Source organism: Solenopsis invicta, chromosome 2, assembly GCF_016802725.1.
Source record: "Solenopsis invicta isolate M01_SB chromosome 2, UNIL_Sinv_3.0, whole genome shotgun sequence".
In the NCBI taxonomy this organism is placed as follows: domain Eukaryota; kingdom Metazoa; phylum Arthropoda; class Insecta; order Hymenoptera; family Formicidae; genus Solenopsis; species Solenopsis invicta.
In genome coordinates this window covers 22,650,726-22,667,748 of record NC_052665.1, presented here as the reverse complement: position 1 = coordinate 22,667,748, position 17,023 = coordinate 22,650,726, and the positions used below count along the sequence as shown (strand labels likewise).

The 17,023-nt window shown below is 38.1% G+C and overlaps 1 pseudogene; it reads left to right on the top strand.

Moving 5' to 3' along the window:
• The first annotated feature begins 7,250 nt into the window (after nucleotides 1-7,250).
• LOC113004465 lies at nucleotides 7,251-7,619 on the top strand (annotated as a pseudogene).
• The last annotated feature ends 9,404 nt before the right edge of the window (nucleotides 7,620-17,023 follow it).

Genomic DNA, 17,023 nt, shown 5'->3' with positions numbered 1-17,023 from the left:
TATTTACTCTGATATCAAATAGTTTAATATAAGGTCTGAGATTTATATTTCAATTTGTATCAAAGTAACTTTAAGTCTTTATAATTACTTAAAGCTGTACGATAAAAGTTTATTTGATATATCTATTCAACTTTTTTGAAATGATTGTACATTTTCATTATAAGAGAATATAAACTTATTGTTAATGATTCATTAAATATCCGTTTCTATGTTTATTTCCTTTTTATTTATCACCATCATATACATTAACAGATGCATAAATTAACATAAACTTATGTAACAACATAAACTTGAGTAACAACATAAACTTAAAAAACATAGAACATTTTCACAAATTATTATTCCATGTCACTTACAGTAAAAGCTGTAAAAAGACATTTTTTGCCGAAATACCACTTTTTCTACCTTTTGTGGTACATCCTCGAATCCAACACGCCGTTTCTACGTTTGGTTTACAAATAAATAAATATTTCAATATTCGGGTAGAAACACTGAACTTTATGAAAATACATGAAAAGTCAAGTTAGGGTAACTATTACAAATAGCGCTCATCCGTAAGAAGTTATTCTTTTCAGTGACCATCCTCCCAATAGGGAACACGAAACGAGAACGTAATTGGAGTGCTGAGTTTAGCCTCCTATTCTCCTACTCCATGGTAACGAACCACCTTCCGACCTTCCCCCCCCCCTCTCCTCCCCCGGATCGTCTAATCGTCCGAACCGTCCGGCCAAACATCCGCCGGACGGCAAAAATCGGCGCATAGCGCCTAGTAATATTACCAGAGATCGAGCGAGTGAGCGCTGACGCGCCCTTCGCATCTGTGCGCACGCGCTCTCGTTCTGTCGCCGTCCGCAGCCATGCTACGCGCGCGTGGCCCGAATCGAGAGACCCGAGATCAGGGTGGGCCGAGTCTTATGGACGAATTTGGTATAGTATTTTGGCGCCATCTAAAGATTGACACCCCAAAAATTGGAACTACGTAACCAAAATTCCAATATGGCCGCTATGTTTCTCGCAGGCATTCGCAGGACTAACCGTAACCTGACTACGACGTTCTCTGAGTGCTCTGAGTGTCTTTGAGTATATTTTATTGATCTTAATCTAGATCTAAATCTTAATCTGTCCAGGAGATTGAGGGATACCCACAGAAATTTCAAAGAAAAAGTGAGCCCTTTTTTCTATTCTGCATCTAATTAACACGTTTATTTAGAAAAAATTTGTCGTACGACATGTATAATAGCACTCTTATATACGTAGTTTAGAAAAAAAAATAATTATAGCATCAGCCATTAATATTTAAAAATTAATGATTTTAAATTCCGTTGAAGACGTACAATCAGTATAGCATTTTCTAATAATAATCAACAATAAAATTAAGAATACAGAAGCGCAATTAATCATGACATATAAACACGCATAGGTAACGGCGGTCAAATTCCATTGGTTGGGAAAACAGGACCAAACAAGACAGTTTAAAATGACTAGGACGTGTTGCGTTCCAAATTGTAAATCCGGCAAACAAGCGCCGCGTCACAAATTTCCAAAAGCTCCAATGAAGTGCCATCAATGGATACAAAGCCTAAAATTGGATTTTTTGGAAAATGTGTGTGCACAGGATTTGAATAAATACAGGGTTTGTCATAAACATTATAAATGTTGTTTACACTATCGTGTATTAAAGGATTCGGTAATTCCTGATCTTTATCCGGAAAGTAATATTGAAAGTAATGCTGTTCATGGAATAAATCTTGATGATCAACAACCATTGCAAAATATTTTTGAAGAAAATAAAATCTCGCAATCTAATACATCCCCTATAGAAAAACAAGTGCAGCATCACACAGAATTACTTAAAAAAGTAACGGAAGATGTTGAAAAAGTAACGGAAGTGCAACATCAAAGTCAACAATTGCAAAATGAATTATATACTATTACAAATGAACATGAAAACCGAATACAAAAGTTAGAAGAACAACTAAGAACACCTAAAAGAAATATTTTCCGAAGTAGACCTAACTTGCAGGAAATAACTCGCAAAAACAATCTGAGTCCCATTGCAAGAAAATTCTATGACAAGACTGTATTGTTGAAACGAAAAAATCTACGTCTAAAACGTCTTATTAATTGCCAAAATAAACGGAAAAATAAAAAAATTGACAATACATTAATACAAAATCAATGTTCAAATGTCCAACGGCAGTTTACTAGTATGCTACAAAGAAACAGTAATATTCCTCCGAAGGTACCTATTTTAAAAAGAACTTATTGATTTTATTGCAAGTTTTAATATACAGTCATGTGTGTGCAAAAGTATTAAGCATCTTATTTATTTCTTAATTTTCAAGTGATATATCTTTTAAATCTTAAATTATTTTACATTGCGATAGGCTGTTAAAAATAAAGCTGTATATACTTTTAAGTAGTTATAAATATTGACTACTTCAAAATATATACAGTTTTATTTTTGCCTGCCTCTATCACAATTTAAAATAACTAGAAATTTATAAGGTGCGTAATCGTCACTTATGTAAGACGTCTTATTTTAATAATAATGTAAAATTAGGTAGCATACTATTTACATAGGAAAACCGGCAATATTTCGCTAAAAAAAAACTATTTTTCAGAAAGAAAAACGGGAATTTTTCTGTTTTTTCTAGCGACTTAAATAAAACGGTTTTTTAAAAGTATTAATTTCTGCTAGTAACACTTAGTACGGCTCATGAGCCCGATTATTATTTATACATTCTATTCTATTCGATCTCATAAATACTTAATTTGCAGAACTACAATGTTTTGTGCATTTCATCATTTTTGTTCTAAAAAGTTGTTTTATTGTTTTGCGGTGCTTTTGTAGGCAAGAAGATATACAATTACAGAGAAAATGTTTTGCATTGATATATGTAAAAGATCGCCCTCCTGTTACAAATATCTTTACAATCACTTGTCCTGTCCAGCAATAAGCACGATAAAATCAGAATTAAGTAGTATGCCGTTAAACGCTGGATGTACCCGGATCGTAATAAAGTTTTTAAAATATACTTGTAAAAATATTGAAGACGACAGCGAAAAATACGTAGCGCTTTTATGGGACGAGATGTCACTACAACCTGCCTTATTACATAATAAAATTGAGAATAAAATCATCGGATTCGAGGATTTGGGGATGCGCAGAACGCGAAAAATGGCTGATCATGCTATCACATTTTATCTGAGATGTTTGAAAACAGGACAAAAAATGCCATTGGGCTATGGTTTTTGCGAGTGCCACAAAAACATCTCAATTAGTATGCTGCATTAAGCAATGGCTAGCTAATTTAATCATATCTGGATTTATTCCTGTTGCTACAGTATGTGATCAGGGTGCCGCAAATATTGCTGCAATAAAGTCATTGATTGCAGATAGCAATATCATTCGTGCAAAAAAGAATTTGCCTCCAAGTAAGTGTAATAATTATCCGAATATTATTTGTACTGTAATAGTATAATAAATTCAGGAAAATTTTGCAATAATAAGTTGTCGGATAATGTACAATTTCATTCATATTTTTTCAGAAATAAATAAAATAATACGTTTTTATCATTATTTATGATTTTATCATTTAAAATTAAAAGATGTAATTAAAAAATGTTGAATATTATGTAACAATTAGTAATAGTAAATATAAAAAATCTTTCAGAAAATACTTTTTTTATCAAAGGAAAAGAAATTGTACCCATCTATGATTACGTACACTTACTCAAAGCAACAAGAAATAATCTTTTGACCAAAGATTTGGATACTAATGTTAAGAATACATGTTCAGAAACAAAACACGCTTCTTGGGAAGACATCAAGACTGCATTTGAGATTGATAAAAACACTACCTTAAAATATCACCAGCTGCGAAAGATTACAGAGAAGCATATACAGCCTAGATTAATTCCTAAAATGAGAGTGAAATATGCTTCACAAGTTTTTTCAGCAACATTGGCAATTTTTTTGACATTATATTACTTTTAAGTAATGGTAAGGATAGCGATCATGTAACTTTTTCTTTAGGATGTAAAGGTAAAAAGTGAAAAATTGTGCCATTAACTTCAATGGCGAAAGATTTCATTTGTCACCTTTCCGCGCTAGGGAAAAAATTACATAATCACCACTTAACTGTTCAAGTAAAGATTCGACCATCCCGCGGTGCAAAGAACAGAAAATACAACATACCAAAATATTTTTTGGATTTTATCATTTTTATTTATTATTATAGGGGTTGTTGAAATTCAAAAAGGTACAATGAAATTGTCGTCGTCTGCAATTGCAACAAGTGAAATTTTGCATTTCTTTAATGATTTATTTGATTCGTTCAACGGAATCAAAGGACAGGTTTAGCAAAATCCATGTAAATAGTCATGTCCACTTTTTCCAAGAAGCTATTCAGAAATTAATCAAAATGCGGTTTGTTGAAAAAGAGTCTAAAAAAATTATAAAGAAGAATGCTCCAAAATGTTTAACAAATTGGGTATGGACCATCAGAGGTACCATACAAATATGGGACATTTAACAAAAAAAATAATTTTCAATCTTTGAATTTAAAATATTTAAATCAAGATGCTGTGGAAAATTTCTTCAGTCAAATAAGAAGCAATGGTTCAAACAAAAATCCCAGTCGTTCTCAATTTGAAGGAGCCTTTAAATCTTTACTTATATCAAATTTAACATCGAAACATTCCGTTGGAGCAAATTGTCAAAACGACGAGGGAACCTCGTTTGCTCTGTCCCAATTTTGGAATCACAATAAAAATGACTCGAATGAAATAAATTCAGAGGAAGAAGGAAGTGAACATGCGGAGGCTGCTAAACCACCAACAACAAGAACTGAGATCATATTAAGTGGAACAAAAATTATTAATTATGTACGCAATAGCAAAACAGTTGTTGAGTGCAAAGAATGCATTCAAATTTTAGAACATTCGGAAACATTGCAATTTGTACAAGGTGTCTCTGAATTTTTAGAAAAAATTATTATAAATATATGTCACGAGTCAAAAATTGCTCAAAAATTAATACAGATTTTGGAAGAAAAGTGTCCACCAATTCTTTCTAAATGCACACACGCAGAAACAATACTTTGCCATGTATTAGGAGTACAAATTGAAAACCGCCATTTTCCAGTAGATGGCGCCAGCGGTAAATGCTGGCGCCAAACGTTAGATCAAAAATTTTAAATATAAGGTTGGGCATCTGGCAACAATTCCTTATCATTGCAGTTGTGAATTTTTATCGGCGTTATATATTTTTTTGTGATCGAAAATGTCGAAATTTGTGCCCAATAAGCGTCATTTGCGGGAAGTTTTGCTTTTTGTCTTCAATTCGAAAAAATCTGCGGCTGAGGCGCGTCGAATGATTGTAAAAACTTATGGTGAGGCTTCCATTAGTGAAAGAACGTGTCGAGAATGGCTCCAACGCTTCAAAAGTGGTGATTTCGGCGTAGAAGATAAGGAGCGTCCCGGACAGGTGAAAAAGTTTGAAGACGCACAATTGGAAACATTACTGAATGAAGATTCATCTCAAACGCAACAGGAGCTTGCAGATTCATTGGGCGTGACTCAACAAGCTATTTCACATCGTTTGAAAACCATGGGAATGATCCAAAAGCATGGACACTGGATGCCATACGAATTAAAACCGAGAGACGTCGAACGACGTTTTTTCGCGTGCGAACAGCTGCTCCAACGGCAAAAACGGAAGGGTTTTCTGCATCGTATTGTAACCGGCGATGAAAAGTGGATCCATTATGATAATCCAAAGCGAAAAAAATCGTGGGGCTACCGCGGCCATGCATCAACATCGACGGCCAAGCCAAACATCCATGGCTCGAAGCTCATGCTGTGTATTTGGTGGGACCAGCTCGGCGTGATTTATTATGAGCTGTTGCAACCGGGTGAAACCATCACAGGAGCTCGCTACCGAACACAACTAATACGTTTGAGCCGAGCATTGCAGGAAAAACGGCTACAATACGAGCAAAGACACGAAAAAGTGATATTGCTGCACGACAACGCTCGGCCACATGTTGCTCAGGTCGTTAAAACCTATCTGGAAACATTGAAATGGGACGTCTTACCTCATCCGCCGTATTCTCCTGACATCGCCCCTTTAGATTACCACTTGTTCCGATCAATGGCGCATGGCCTGGCTGAGCAGCACTTCCATTATTACGAAGAGGCCAAAAACTGGGTCGATTCGTGGATCGCCGCAAAAGACGAGCAGTTTTTTCGACGCGGGATTCGTATGCTGCCCGAAAGGTGGGAGAAAGTATAGTGGCCAGCGATGGACAATACTTTCAAGAATAAGTATGTAACCATTTTTCAACAATCAATCCTCAAATTTTGACAAAAAACGGCGGTTTTCAATTTGTACTCCTAATAATTGCCCAGGATTTCTTAAAAGCTTTCTGTACACTAATAAATGGAATTTTATTCCGCAAAATTGACATTGAATCGGACAATTATGTATATCACTTAGCAAAAAGAATGTCGCAAAAATACTCAAAAAAAGAAAGCGAAAGAAAATTTGTTTAATATAACAATATGTATTATCGTGACAAACTCTTATTAACGATGGAGAAATGTAAATTTAAATTGTATTTTGACTCATGTAAAATGTATGCACGACTGATGAAAGACACGTAAGTCCGAAACGTTCTACTAATAACTCCAAGAGGAGAATAAATATTTATATTTTTTTGACAACTGTATTTGCTTGTCTTCCCGCCTTTAGAAATTTAAATATATATTGATTCAACCAGGTAATTTATCAAATTTTATGTTACATTTATTGATAATGGCTGCGTTCAACACAAAAAGCAGCTGTTGTAAAATTCTGTAATATGATTGGTTTGTGTATTTAGATCCGGCAAAAAACCTAACCAATTGTATCAAAGAATTTTACAACAGTTACAATGTTAATTTGCTGCTGAACGCAACCAATGTTTATTGACAATATTATTTAAAATTGTTTTTCTTTTTCAGATACATGTTACTTTTGTAAAAACTTTCAAAGCTTATACATAGTTTTTATCGTTTTATCTTTTATCTTTTTTTTATATTGCAAAATGGTTTTGAATATGCCAGTACTCTAAAGACGCTTTACTCAGGATACGCCCTAGCATGGCAAGTATGTATTAAACTTAAAAATGATATTACAGTGAAGAAAACAGCTATTAAATAAAATTACTTATAGCGTTGCAGAATGTGGAAGGTGTGATATTGCATATTCCTATGCTCGGCCATGTAGTTGGCCCAAGTATGATGAAATCGATTAGGGAGGCTGTAAGCAAGTTGCTAAAACTCGTGAATAGCAACGACATAGTGTTGCTTCTGGATTCGCGTGAGACGAGGGCAAGATGGTTGACACGACCCTGTTGTGCGCCGCAACGAATAAAATAGCTATCAATGCCGCTTTAGGTTATGATTTGTATACGGTACAACGATACGGGACGCACGATACTCTTTCCGATTCCGTTTCGCCGAATTTGACAGTGCAGAATCCTGCAGGGCACGATCTCCGATGTTACTTTTGCAACAATGTAACGTAAAATATGTACCCCTATGTAATGTGAGTACATATTTTATTTTAACATCTCATTCTCGAAAAGATTTATAACAAAAATCAACTTGCAAGTTAATTTTTTTAAAAAATAGGTTTCAGTCTTGTAATCGCAATTTGTATTTTAATTTTAATCGCAAAGTGATACAACACTCGATCAACAATGCACTGTAATGCCCATTTCCACCAATGAGATTAACTTTGATCTCAGTTTAACTTACTCCGTATCTTTTTCCATTTATTAGAACTAAAGACAGATAAAGAATAAGTTAAACTGAGATTAATGTCAATCTGCATAGGTGGAAATAGGCATAAGTCGACTGGGTTTGTCGCAAATTGCCACGGGTTTGGCAGTCGAATTACTCGTTGCAGCAACGCAACATTCTCAAGGGTAAGCTGAATTCAAATATAAGCTGGAAATATAAAAGATTAGGGATAATATAATTTTAATAACATTTAATTTATTTTTACCTACATATCTATTGTAAAATCTGGTTTAATGTAATATTCTTATTTTCAGTATTTCAGCTACAGCAATTATAAGTAACGATAGAGACATTTGTCGAGAGGATGTCGATAATCCGTTAATAGGATTATTAGGTGGTGTACCGCATAGGATATGGGGCTCGCTTTGAAGCCACGAAATAAAACTGACTGTCACGCATACATTCCCATTTTGTACAACTTGCTCAACGCCTTTGATCGACAGCGCGATTTTGCTTTTGTGCTCGACGCTTGCAATACGCCAAATTCTAAAGAAAGTATCAAGACTCGAAGAAGTATTGAAAAAACCTGATCTGGATAAGATATGTAATAAGGTATAAAAGCAAGGAAGTGCATTAGCATCTAAAGTACTTTTTAAATCATTTCTAAATGTTCCTTTATATTTTTGTATAATATTTAAATTTATTTATAGTCTGCTGTGGCGCTTCAAGCGATACGTGATTTATATTCAGGAGTCACTACAGTCATACTTGATAATCTTGTAGCTGAAACTGCAGTTACAATGGCAACTAATCATCTTGACTCTGCTACATTAGATGCAAGAATGGATGTGTGTAACCTACACAAGGAAACCAAGAAGAGTTTCAGTGGTACAGCATTTTGCATTTAATTATTTAAGTCGGTTTCTATGTCATAAAATTATTAGATTATTAAAGTTTAATTAACATTAGATTTGGAATTAGAATTTAATATATTCTTGTACTTTACTGAGGTCATGCATGATTTATATTATGCCAAAAATTCTATCAAATCATACTTCTGTAATCAGCGAACATTATTATAATATTATTAAGAATAACGCGGAGAGACTAGATTCTGTTATAATATACGATCGAGACTTTGGTTATAATTATATTCATTTTAAAACGCTCGAAATAAGCTATCTGCTAAAAATTAATGGCAAGATGGTTGGGAGGCCTCAACATATGTTAATGAGAGTAGCTATTGGTATTCACGAAAACGACAAAGCTATAGAAACGTACAATTATTTATCTGAACGATATTTTAAGCATGCTCTACCAACACTATTTAACACTTGTACTACATTTGATATAAATAAAATATAAGAAATAATTAAAATGGTGTACTTTTATTTAAAAAATTATTCTTAAGAATATTAAAAATTAATAAAGATCGGAACCATTTAGCTATATTTAGCAAAGACAAAAACCAGAAAAGGTATCGACAGAATGCCGTTTTTATCGACAGATTGCTATTTAGTTCAGAATTTTGGGGTTGTCAATCTTTAGATGGCGTTCAAAACACTGTACAATTTTTTCACACGGGAGTCGACTCAGCCTGCCCGAGATCGAGTGGCGGGGATGCTGCCTCCGGACCATGGTGGAAGTAACATGGTGTGTGCAGTTTGCAAGCATCTCTCTCTAATTCTTTGCCCTCTCGCTTGTTTTCTGACCGTTCAGACCCCAGGTGTACCAATCTTATTTAACTCCACAAAGTTGTTACAACTGAATATAGTTGTCTTCGTTGCACGCATATCATGTTGTATTCTCTCGGTCTTTTTTTATCGCATACGTGAATATCGTACGAGAGCCTCGAACAGAAGGAAGAGTGTGATTTGCATGTAAGTAATATTTTTTAATATTTTACAATAATTGAAGAAGTTTGTTCATATATTAACATAAATTAAACTGGAAAGGCTTCAAATAAAATTACATAAAATGCAATAAAATGACTCTTTGAAGGTCTCTTTCAATATATAAAAAGAAAAAACAAATACAAAAATTTAATTTTAAAGAATTCTCAGTTAATTATCTACCAAATTAGTTCGATCCGCCATAAGGCCGCGAACTGCACTATATATAGTGCTTTTCCTAGATCGCTCCGTTTGAAAAGTCGCGATTTTTTTACTCAATCCGCATAAAATGCCGCGAGTAATGTATAAAATTCTTAAGATCGTTCCGCTTGAAAAGCCGCGATCGTTTTACTCGATCTGCACAAAATGCCGCGAGTAAATGTAAAATTGATATTTTACAAACTTTGATTAATTTTTGTGGAAGTTTGACTTGTATAGGTTGCTCATCTACCACGAAAGTCGATGCAGTCTTGTTGAGATAATAACACTCTAAAGGAAGCAGGATCAGTCTTTCTTTAAAAATTTTCGCAAATCATTGACTAAGTCACCAAAAGTTGGTCTATGTTTATTTTTTGTTGCAAAAATTATGTTTTTGTTGCGGAAATAATTTTTTCATTTTTTTATTTTTTCTCCTTTCATCATTTTTTAAGTATTGCTTCTTATTTATTTTACAATGCACCGACGCACCATCTTCACTAAATTTCACATAAAATCTCTCGAATTACGTACGTCTTTCGAAATCACGCGTCCTACAAACGGTACAAACTGCAATTCTTTCAGAGAAAAGGACACAACGAACATATAGCAGAGTGGGACAAAGATGCAATCATAACAGTTGTAGTAACCTGATATTATCAAACATTTAATTTTTCGAAGTTGGTACACCTGGGGTCTGAGCGGTATCCGAAGCGAAAAAGGGGCGTGGTTTGCGGATTTTGCACACACCATGTAATACTTCCACCATGCTCCGGACCGTTCCGCCAAAACACGCCGCACATCCCCTCACGTCAATCCTCGGGTATATAAGGCGGCACACGCCGGCCGAAAACGGCTTTGTCCGCTTCTGGCCGGTCCGCCGTACAGAAGCCACCCAGGTTGAGGAAGAGATCGAGCGCCTCGGTTTCTGTCAAGACACTTGACTCTCAACCGCTCCCGATACCGTTCCAAATCCACTTCCTTACTCGCCGCAACGGGCTCAAGCAAACTTGGGTCCAGTCAAGACACTTGACGCAGGGCAATCCTTCCAGCATCCCGAATCCGGCGCTACCACGCGTAAGGAACTACAGTGCTGCGTGTCTCCACCAAGCGCACTTGACGTGAGGTAGTGCCACCTGGCGATTGCAGCAAGCGGTATTAACCGCCTCGCGATGGGCCGCGCGAAACCGAGAACAAACCCACGGATCCGTGTACGCGTCGCGCCCCGGCATACCGCACCACGGGCCGCGCCTCGCACACTTTTTCACGGCCAGCAATAACAAAGCCGCCCGAGTTTCAAGAAAAGAGCTCGACGCCGTTCTGAGAAACGCGTCTCGTGATACAGGTGGTTGTGTGGATATACTTGTAAATAGATTTCCGTATTTAGTCCACAATTATAATGTCACGTCCATCCGCGCGCTGAGATTTACTATTATAAGATCCGCTTTAATTCTCGTCCGGTTTCATTTTCTGTGTTATCGCAATTACGTTACCGACGCTATTCCGCACTATTATACTTGTGTTCATTTCACTACGATAATTACTGCATCTAATAAATACTCTTCTCTTTTGTAAACACCAAAACAAAGTCTAATTCCTTTGGCGACCCTTCGCGCCCTCGTTTCCGTGCCGATCACCACCCGTGCGCGAAGTGTGGTCGTTACAGTAATTTAAAAAAAAAGTTACTAAAAAAGCATCAAATACAACAACATACATACAGTGTACTATGTTTCGCTCGTGTATTCATAAACTTAAGTGTGAAAAACAGGCCAATGACGAGCAGTAATTTTAGTTGTTAAAAATTAAATTACATATATTTTCTCAATTAACATTCAAAATAAATAACGCGGGACTAGTTTCTGCCTTACTAAGGCCTTCTTCAGCCGCTAAATACAAAATATTCTGATGTTGACAAATTAATTACATATTAATTCAAATATTACATGAGTTAACTAAATGTTCTAACTTTCGGAGTCAAAGTTTATACATAAAACCGCCTTTCACGTCCTGTGTTGTTATCTTGTGTTATTACTGCGTATTTGGTTCCATTCTTCGTGGAGATCTTTATTTATTGTATCTAGCTGTCATCGTGTGTGTCTATATCAAATTAGAACATCTTCAAAATATTTTATTTAATATAAAGAACAATGCTTGCAATTTTCAAATGCATATTTATTATGTATGTTGGGAACATGTTTAATATACATAATATGTTAGATATTACGAATCATCCCAAATATGTCCTGCGGATGTCCTACAAACGTCATATTGCAGTTATGATAAATCAGGATATCTTTCGGACGTCCTTGGAACGTCCTATGGACGAGATACTGGGACATTACAAGGACTTTTGTGGACATGTATCAGACGTCCGGGGACGTCCATGTGTTGTGTGGGAAATGATGTCCGTAAGTGCATTCGATGCTGAGATATAAATTATGCATGTATTTTTCAGCCCGATTTATGTCATAAAAAAATTCAGATACGTTGTTGTCGTCGTCGTCGTCACCGATGTTTTTTGTAGTGAAAAAATAAAATTTTGACAATATAATTAACAATGTTTTACTGTAATAACATATTTTATATATATTTTTATAAGTACATAGATACACTTATTAGATCTGGTTTGCGTCCTTTGCGGTGCTCGTCCTGCCGTCCAATCACTGTCGAACATTGAATGATCGGAATAATAGAGCGCTCGCCGTGCTCGCGTTGTCTTATAGTGTTGTCGCTTTTCAACCACATACACCTAAGGACTTTGATTCTGTCCATGGGGAAATTTTCTAAACTGAGAAGTCACCACTTTCTACATACTCGCCGTTCATGATTAATGAAACCACTAGAGCTTATTGGTCGTTACGTTAATCATGAACTGTAAGTGTGTAGAAAGATAGCGATTTTTCAGTTTAGAAAATTTCCCCATGGACAGAATCAACCCAAGCAGAACAATAAGTCAAAATGACATCAAAGTGATTCACAATTGTGTCAAAACGACATCAAAATGAATTGTAATTGATTGAAAAGTGACTTTTAATGATCATTGTGCAGTCACTTTGACATCATTTTGATGTCGTGATGACTCCCTGTTTTGTTTGGGAAAGTCCTTGGGTATACTGACTGATTTGATCTGTAGATTATGAATGCCTTTTTTTATAGAAAAACATGTGTACGTGGTTGGTACGCATAGCCGTTGTATATTCATAATAATCATCATAATTTGTTCGAGATGACGGTGATTCGCGCACATGCGCTTATAACGCATGGCAGCGCTCTTCCCGCTCACGCGGAGGACCGCTGCTCGCAAACGGGAAAGCTATGTGCTGTTGCCAAGTGGCAAAATCAATATTCGGCAAATAATAACAGCGAGCCTTCTCGAGAGATCTACAAAAATCAACAACCATCATCTATTTACCGAATTCCTGCTTGGATCTTTCGAGAAGGATCGTTGTCTATATAAGGCACAAATATCAAGCGCACTCCGTAGCCGTTTTGCGAGATAATTTGGAGCTTACGAATAATCGACGCGTACTCGGACTTATATTAGAATACATCTCTCAGGACTAAGATTTCGGCATACGTCTCTCGGATTAAGATTTTGACTATCGATCACGACGTTGTAGATTCGCGCTATTTGAACTTAAAGGAGTGTAGTAAATTATAATAACTTTATTCTATAATTATTAATCGCTTTATTCGTGTAGTCGTCCTTTTAGTTTTCCCGCCTCTCCTTATCACCGCCTCTCACTCACTTTGCTCCACTCTCGCGCACCATTAACTAGTCCTTCGAGCCGGATCCTCTTGTTGCCGGTGCCGGTGTTCGAGTGAGTGCAGTGACGGTGACGTGGTACGAGAATCCTGCAAGTAGTGCCCATCAGTAAGGAACAGTAAAAATGAGTCATCTGTGGGAGAATCCCGTGCAGGCACAGCACGACTTGTTCAGGCTACTTTTGCGATCTTACGAAAATATGAAAAAGACAGGAGAAGCGAATATAACGTTCAGGCTATTGGAAGCCCACCTCCAGATGTTGGAAGGTTATTAAAGTAAATTCGTGAAACGTCATGAGCAGTTGCTCATAGAGTACGGAGACGATCTCGAAGAGCACGAATATGTGACGAAGGACTTGATGCTCAAGGCCGATATTTTGTACTACATACAAAAGGGCAAATATCTGGACGACATACGAGCAATAATTGGTCCGGGCAATGCGGCAGTCGCCGCGTCCGCTACTGCCGTCGCAGCAGCTGCTCCCGCCGTCGCAGTCGCGACTTCCGTCGCTACAAAGTTACCTCGCATCTCCATACCTCAGTTTTCTGGACGGTATGAAGACTTGCCAGCCTTTCGCGACCTCTTCACTTCTCTTGTGGTGCGTAACCCATCCACCACGTCGGTGGAGAAGCTGCACTACTTGAAGACAAGCCTAAAAGGGGAAGCAGAACAAGTGACTCGATAACTACCGACAACGGACGCTAACTTTGAACGTACCTGGTGTGCCTTGGTCGATCACTATGAGAACAGGAGACTCCTGATGCGGTCCTACATCTTCAGGCTGTTGTCACTGACAAAGATAAAAGGTGAGTCTGTTGCCGAGTTACGCAAAATTTATCACTACGTGCAGACTACCTTTGGAGGGGAATGATCGACCCTTAGCGCGGAGTGACGATCTTTGCGTATAATTAATTACTGAACTTCTCGACACAGTATCGCAGGGCGAGTGGAAGACGCAACTCAACCGGACGACGGAACCACCATCTCTCGATGAATTGCTCGTTTTCGTTAGTCAACGGATGCGTACACACGAGTCACTTGCACGCGCAAAAAACGAGGCTAGCACGTCCAAGGCTAGCTCGAGTTCTGCCCGATCGAAGGCCGCGTTGCAAGTCCGTAAGCAGGAAAGTCAGCAAGGCCGCTGCTTTCTCTGTAATACCCAGATAGCCAAATGATTGCAAATTGTCGGCAACTTGCCACAAATATCGTTCATAAGTTGTCAGCAAAACAACAGAAGGGGGTATCCTCTTTTCAGTATGTTTTTGTCAGTAACAATTTTCAAAATATAATAATAGCAAGTTTCCAACAATCTATTGGCAATAGACTTTAAACTCAGTTTTCAGCAACTTGCTGGCTACTGGCGCGCAACACGTCAGGAATCCTTAAAATCTAATGGGTAGGAAACAAGTGTTGCTGTTAGGTTGCCCTCAGATTGCAGACAATGCAAGAAACTTGTAGAAAATCCGTCGGCAATCTGATGACAACAATTTTCAGCAATTTGTGAACAACTGACGTGCAACATATTGTGTTTTTAAATTGCCATCATGTTATAAACAACAGGTAAAAAGATTTTTAATCCTTTTCATATCTCTTCTATAAATACCATATAGATCTTGTTACAAAATCTGTGTCATATCAAGACTTATGTTCAACAGATAGAGCAGATCGGTGAGCGCTTAATGAGTTAAGAGCAAAACTATGTTCCAAAACTCATCAAAAAGTGTTGCAACCTTTTACCTCATGACTGTATACACGCACACCGACGGAATCGGTATCCCTCCGCGTGCGACACGCGGCTTCTACACATATACGCGAAGCGCCCACATACATACGTACTAGTCTTCCCCTTCCATGCTATTAGTGTGGCTGATAAAAGTCGAAAATGCATTGCTGACACTGGGCCATTTTGAATTTTCACTAGTTTTATGAAACACACAACGATAAATGATGTACATTCATAATAAGAGTAAAAAAATAGATTAGGCGATGCATGCGCAAGTATGCTTCGCTTCAGTTGGTCGCTTAGGTACTGGCGTTTACGTGCACTTCTCTCACTCAATAATAATGCACATCATTGTCAACTAAATGCTGAAAACTTTTCAGCAATTATTATTATAGTAGAGTTGCTATTCGGTTGCCGACATGTTGCTCACAACTTATGAATAAAAGTAATACTCGCATGTTTCTGTTAACTTTATATTACCATTCGGTTGCTGACACATTGCTCACAACTCATGAATGATAATCGTTGTTCACATATTGCTATCAGATTGCTATAAACATTGGTTGCAACAATTATTCTACCGTTGTTTGACAATAAAACTCAGCATATTAATACTGAATTAACAAAAACATTTTTGTTTCATTAAATTATAGGCAACATAATAGCAATTGACGAGCAACTTAATTTCTGCAATTATTTGATTTAGATTGAGTATTCACATTTGGCTATCTGGGTAGTGAACATTACGTGCAACAATGCGAGAAGTATTTCGAGAAGTCGGTGGTGGAGCGCAAGTAGTACGTGGAGGCAAATAATTTGTGCGTGAACTGCCTCGGAAAGCATAAGTTATCAAAATGCCCGTCGCAAAAACGTGCTTGTCGTGCAATGATCATCACCCCTCTGCATGACGCCTTCGTTGCCGTCGCGGCGATCACGGTGCACGCCACGACACCGAAACCGACGGCCACGCTGATAATGATCGCGCGCGTCCGCATAACCGACCCTCACGGCGTCGATCACTTTGCGCGAGCTCTGATCGATCCTGGGGCGAAGTCCTCGCTGGTGATGGAGTCGCTGGCGCAGCGACTCCGGTTGCCCCGTTCACATACTTCCGTAGCGGTGTTTGGAATCGGTGGAGTTCAGGCGAGTGTTGCACGCGGGCAGGTTGACTTGTACATCTCGCCTCGCCAGAAGGGCTCCCCAATTGTCGTATCGGCAATGATCTTTCCTCGCTTGCCGCTCTACGAGAGCGATATGCGGGCAAACGTTTCCGGTTGGCCTCATCTCGAGGGCCTAACGCTCACGGATCCGGACTTCCTGAAGGGGGACCCAGTGGACATCCTCTTGAGCGCAAACGTATACGCCGCCATCCTTCAGACCGGGTTGCGGAGAGGCGGATCTGGTCAGCCTGCGGCGCAGCGGACATCATTGGGCTGGCTTCTTGTGGGGCCCGTCGGCGCGACGAAGACTCCTTCGTGTGCCCTAGCCTTGCAGTGTCGTGTTGAGGACGACCTCACTTCTTTGGTGAGCGGGTTCTGGTAGCAGGAGGAACTGCCTGTGGAACCAGCGCCTCTCACCCCGTCCGACAAGGAGTGTGAAGACCTGTTCCGTCGCTCGCACCGCCGACAAGACAATGGGCGCTACGTCGTGCGCTTC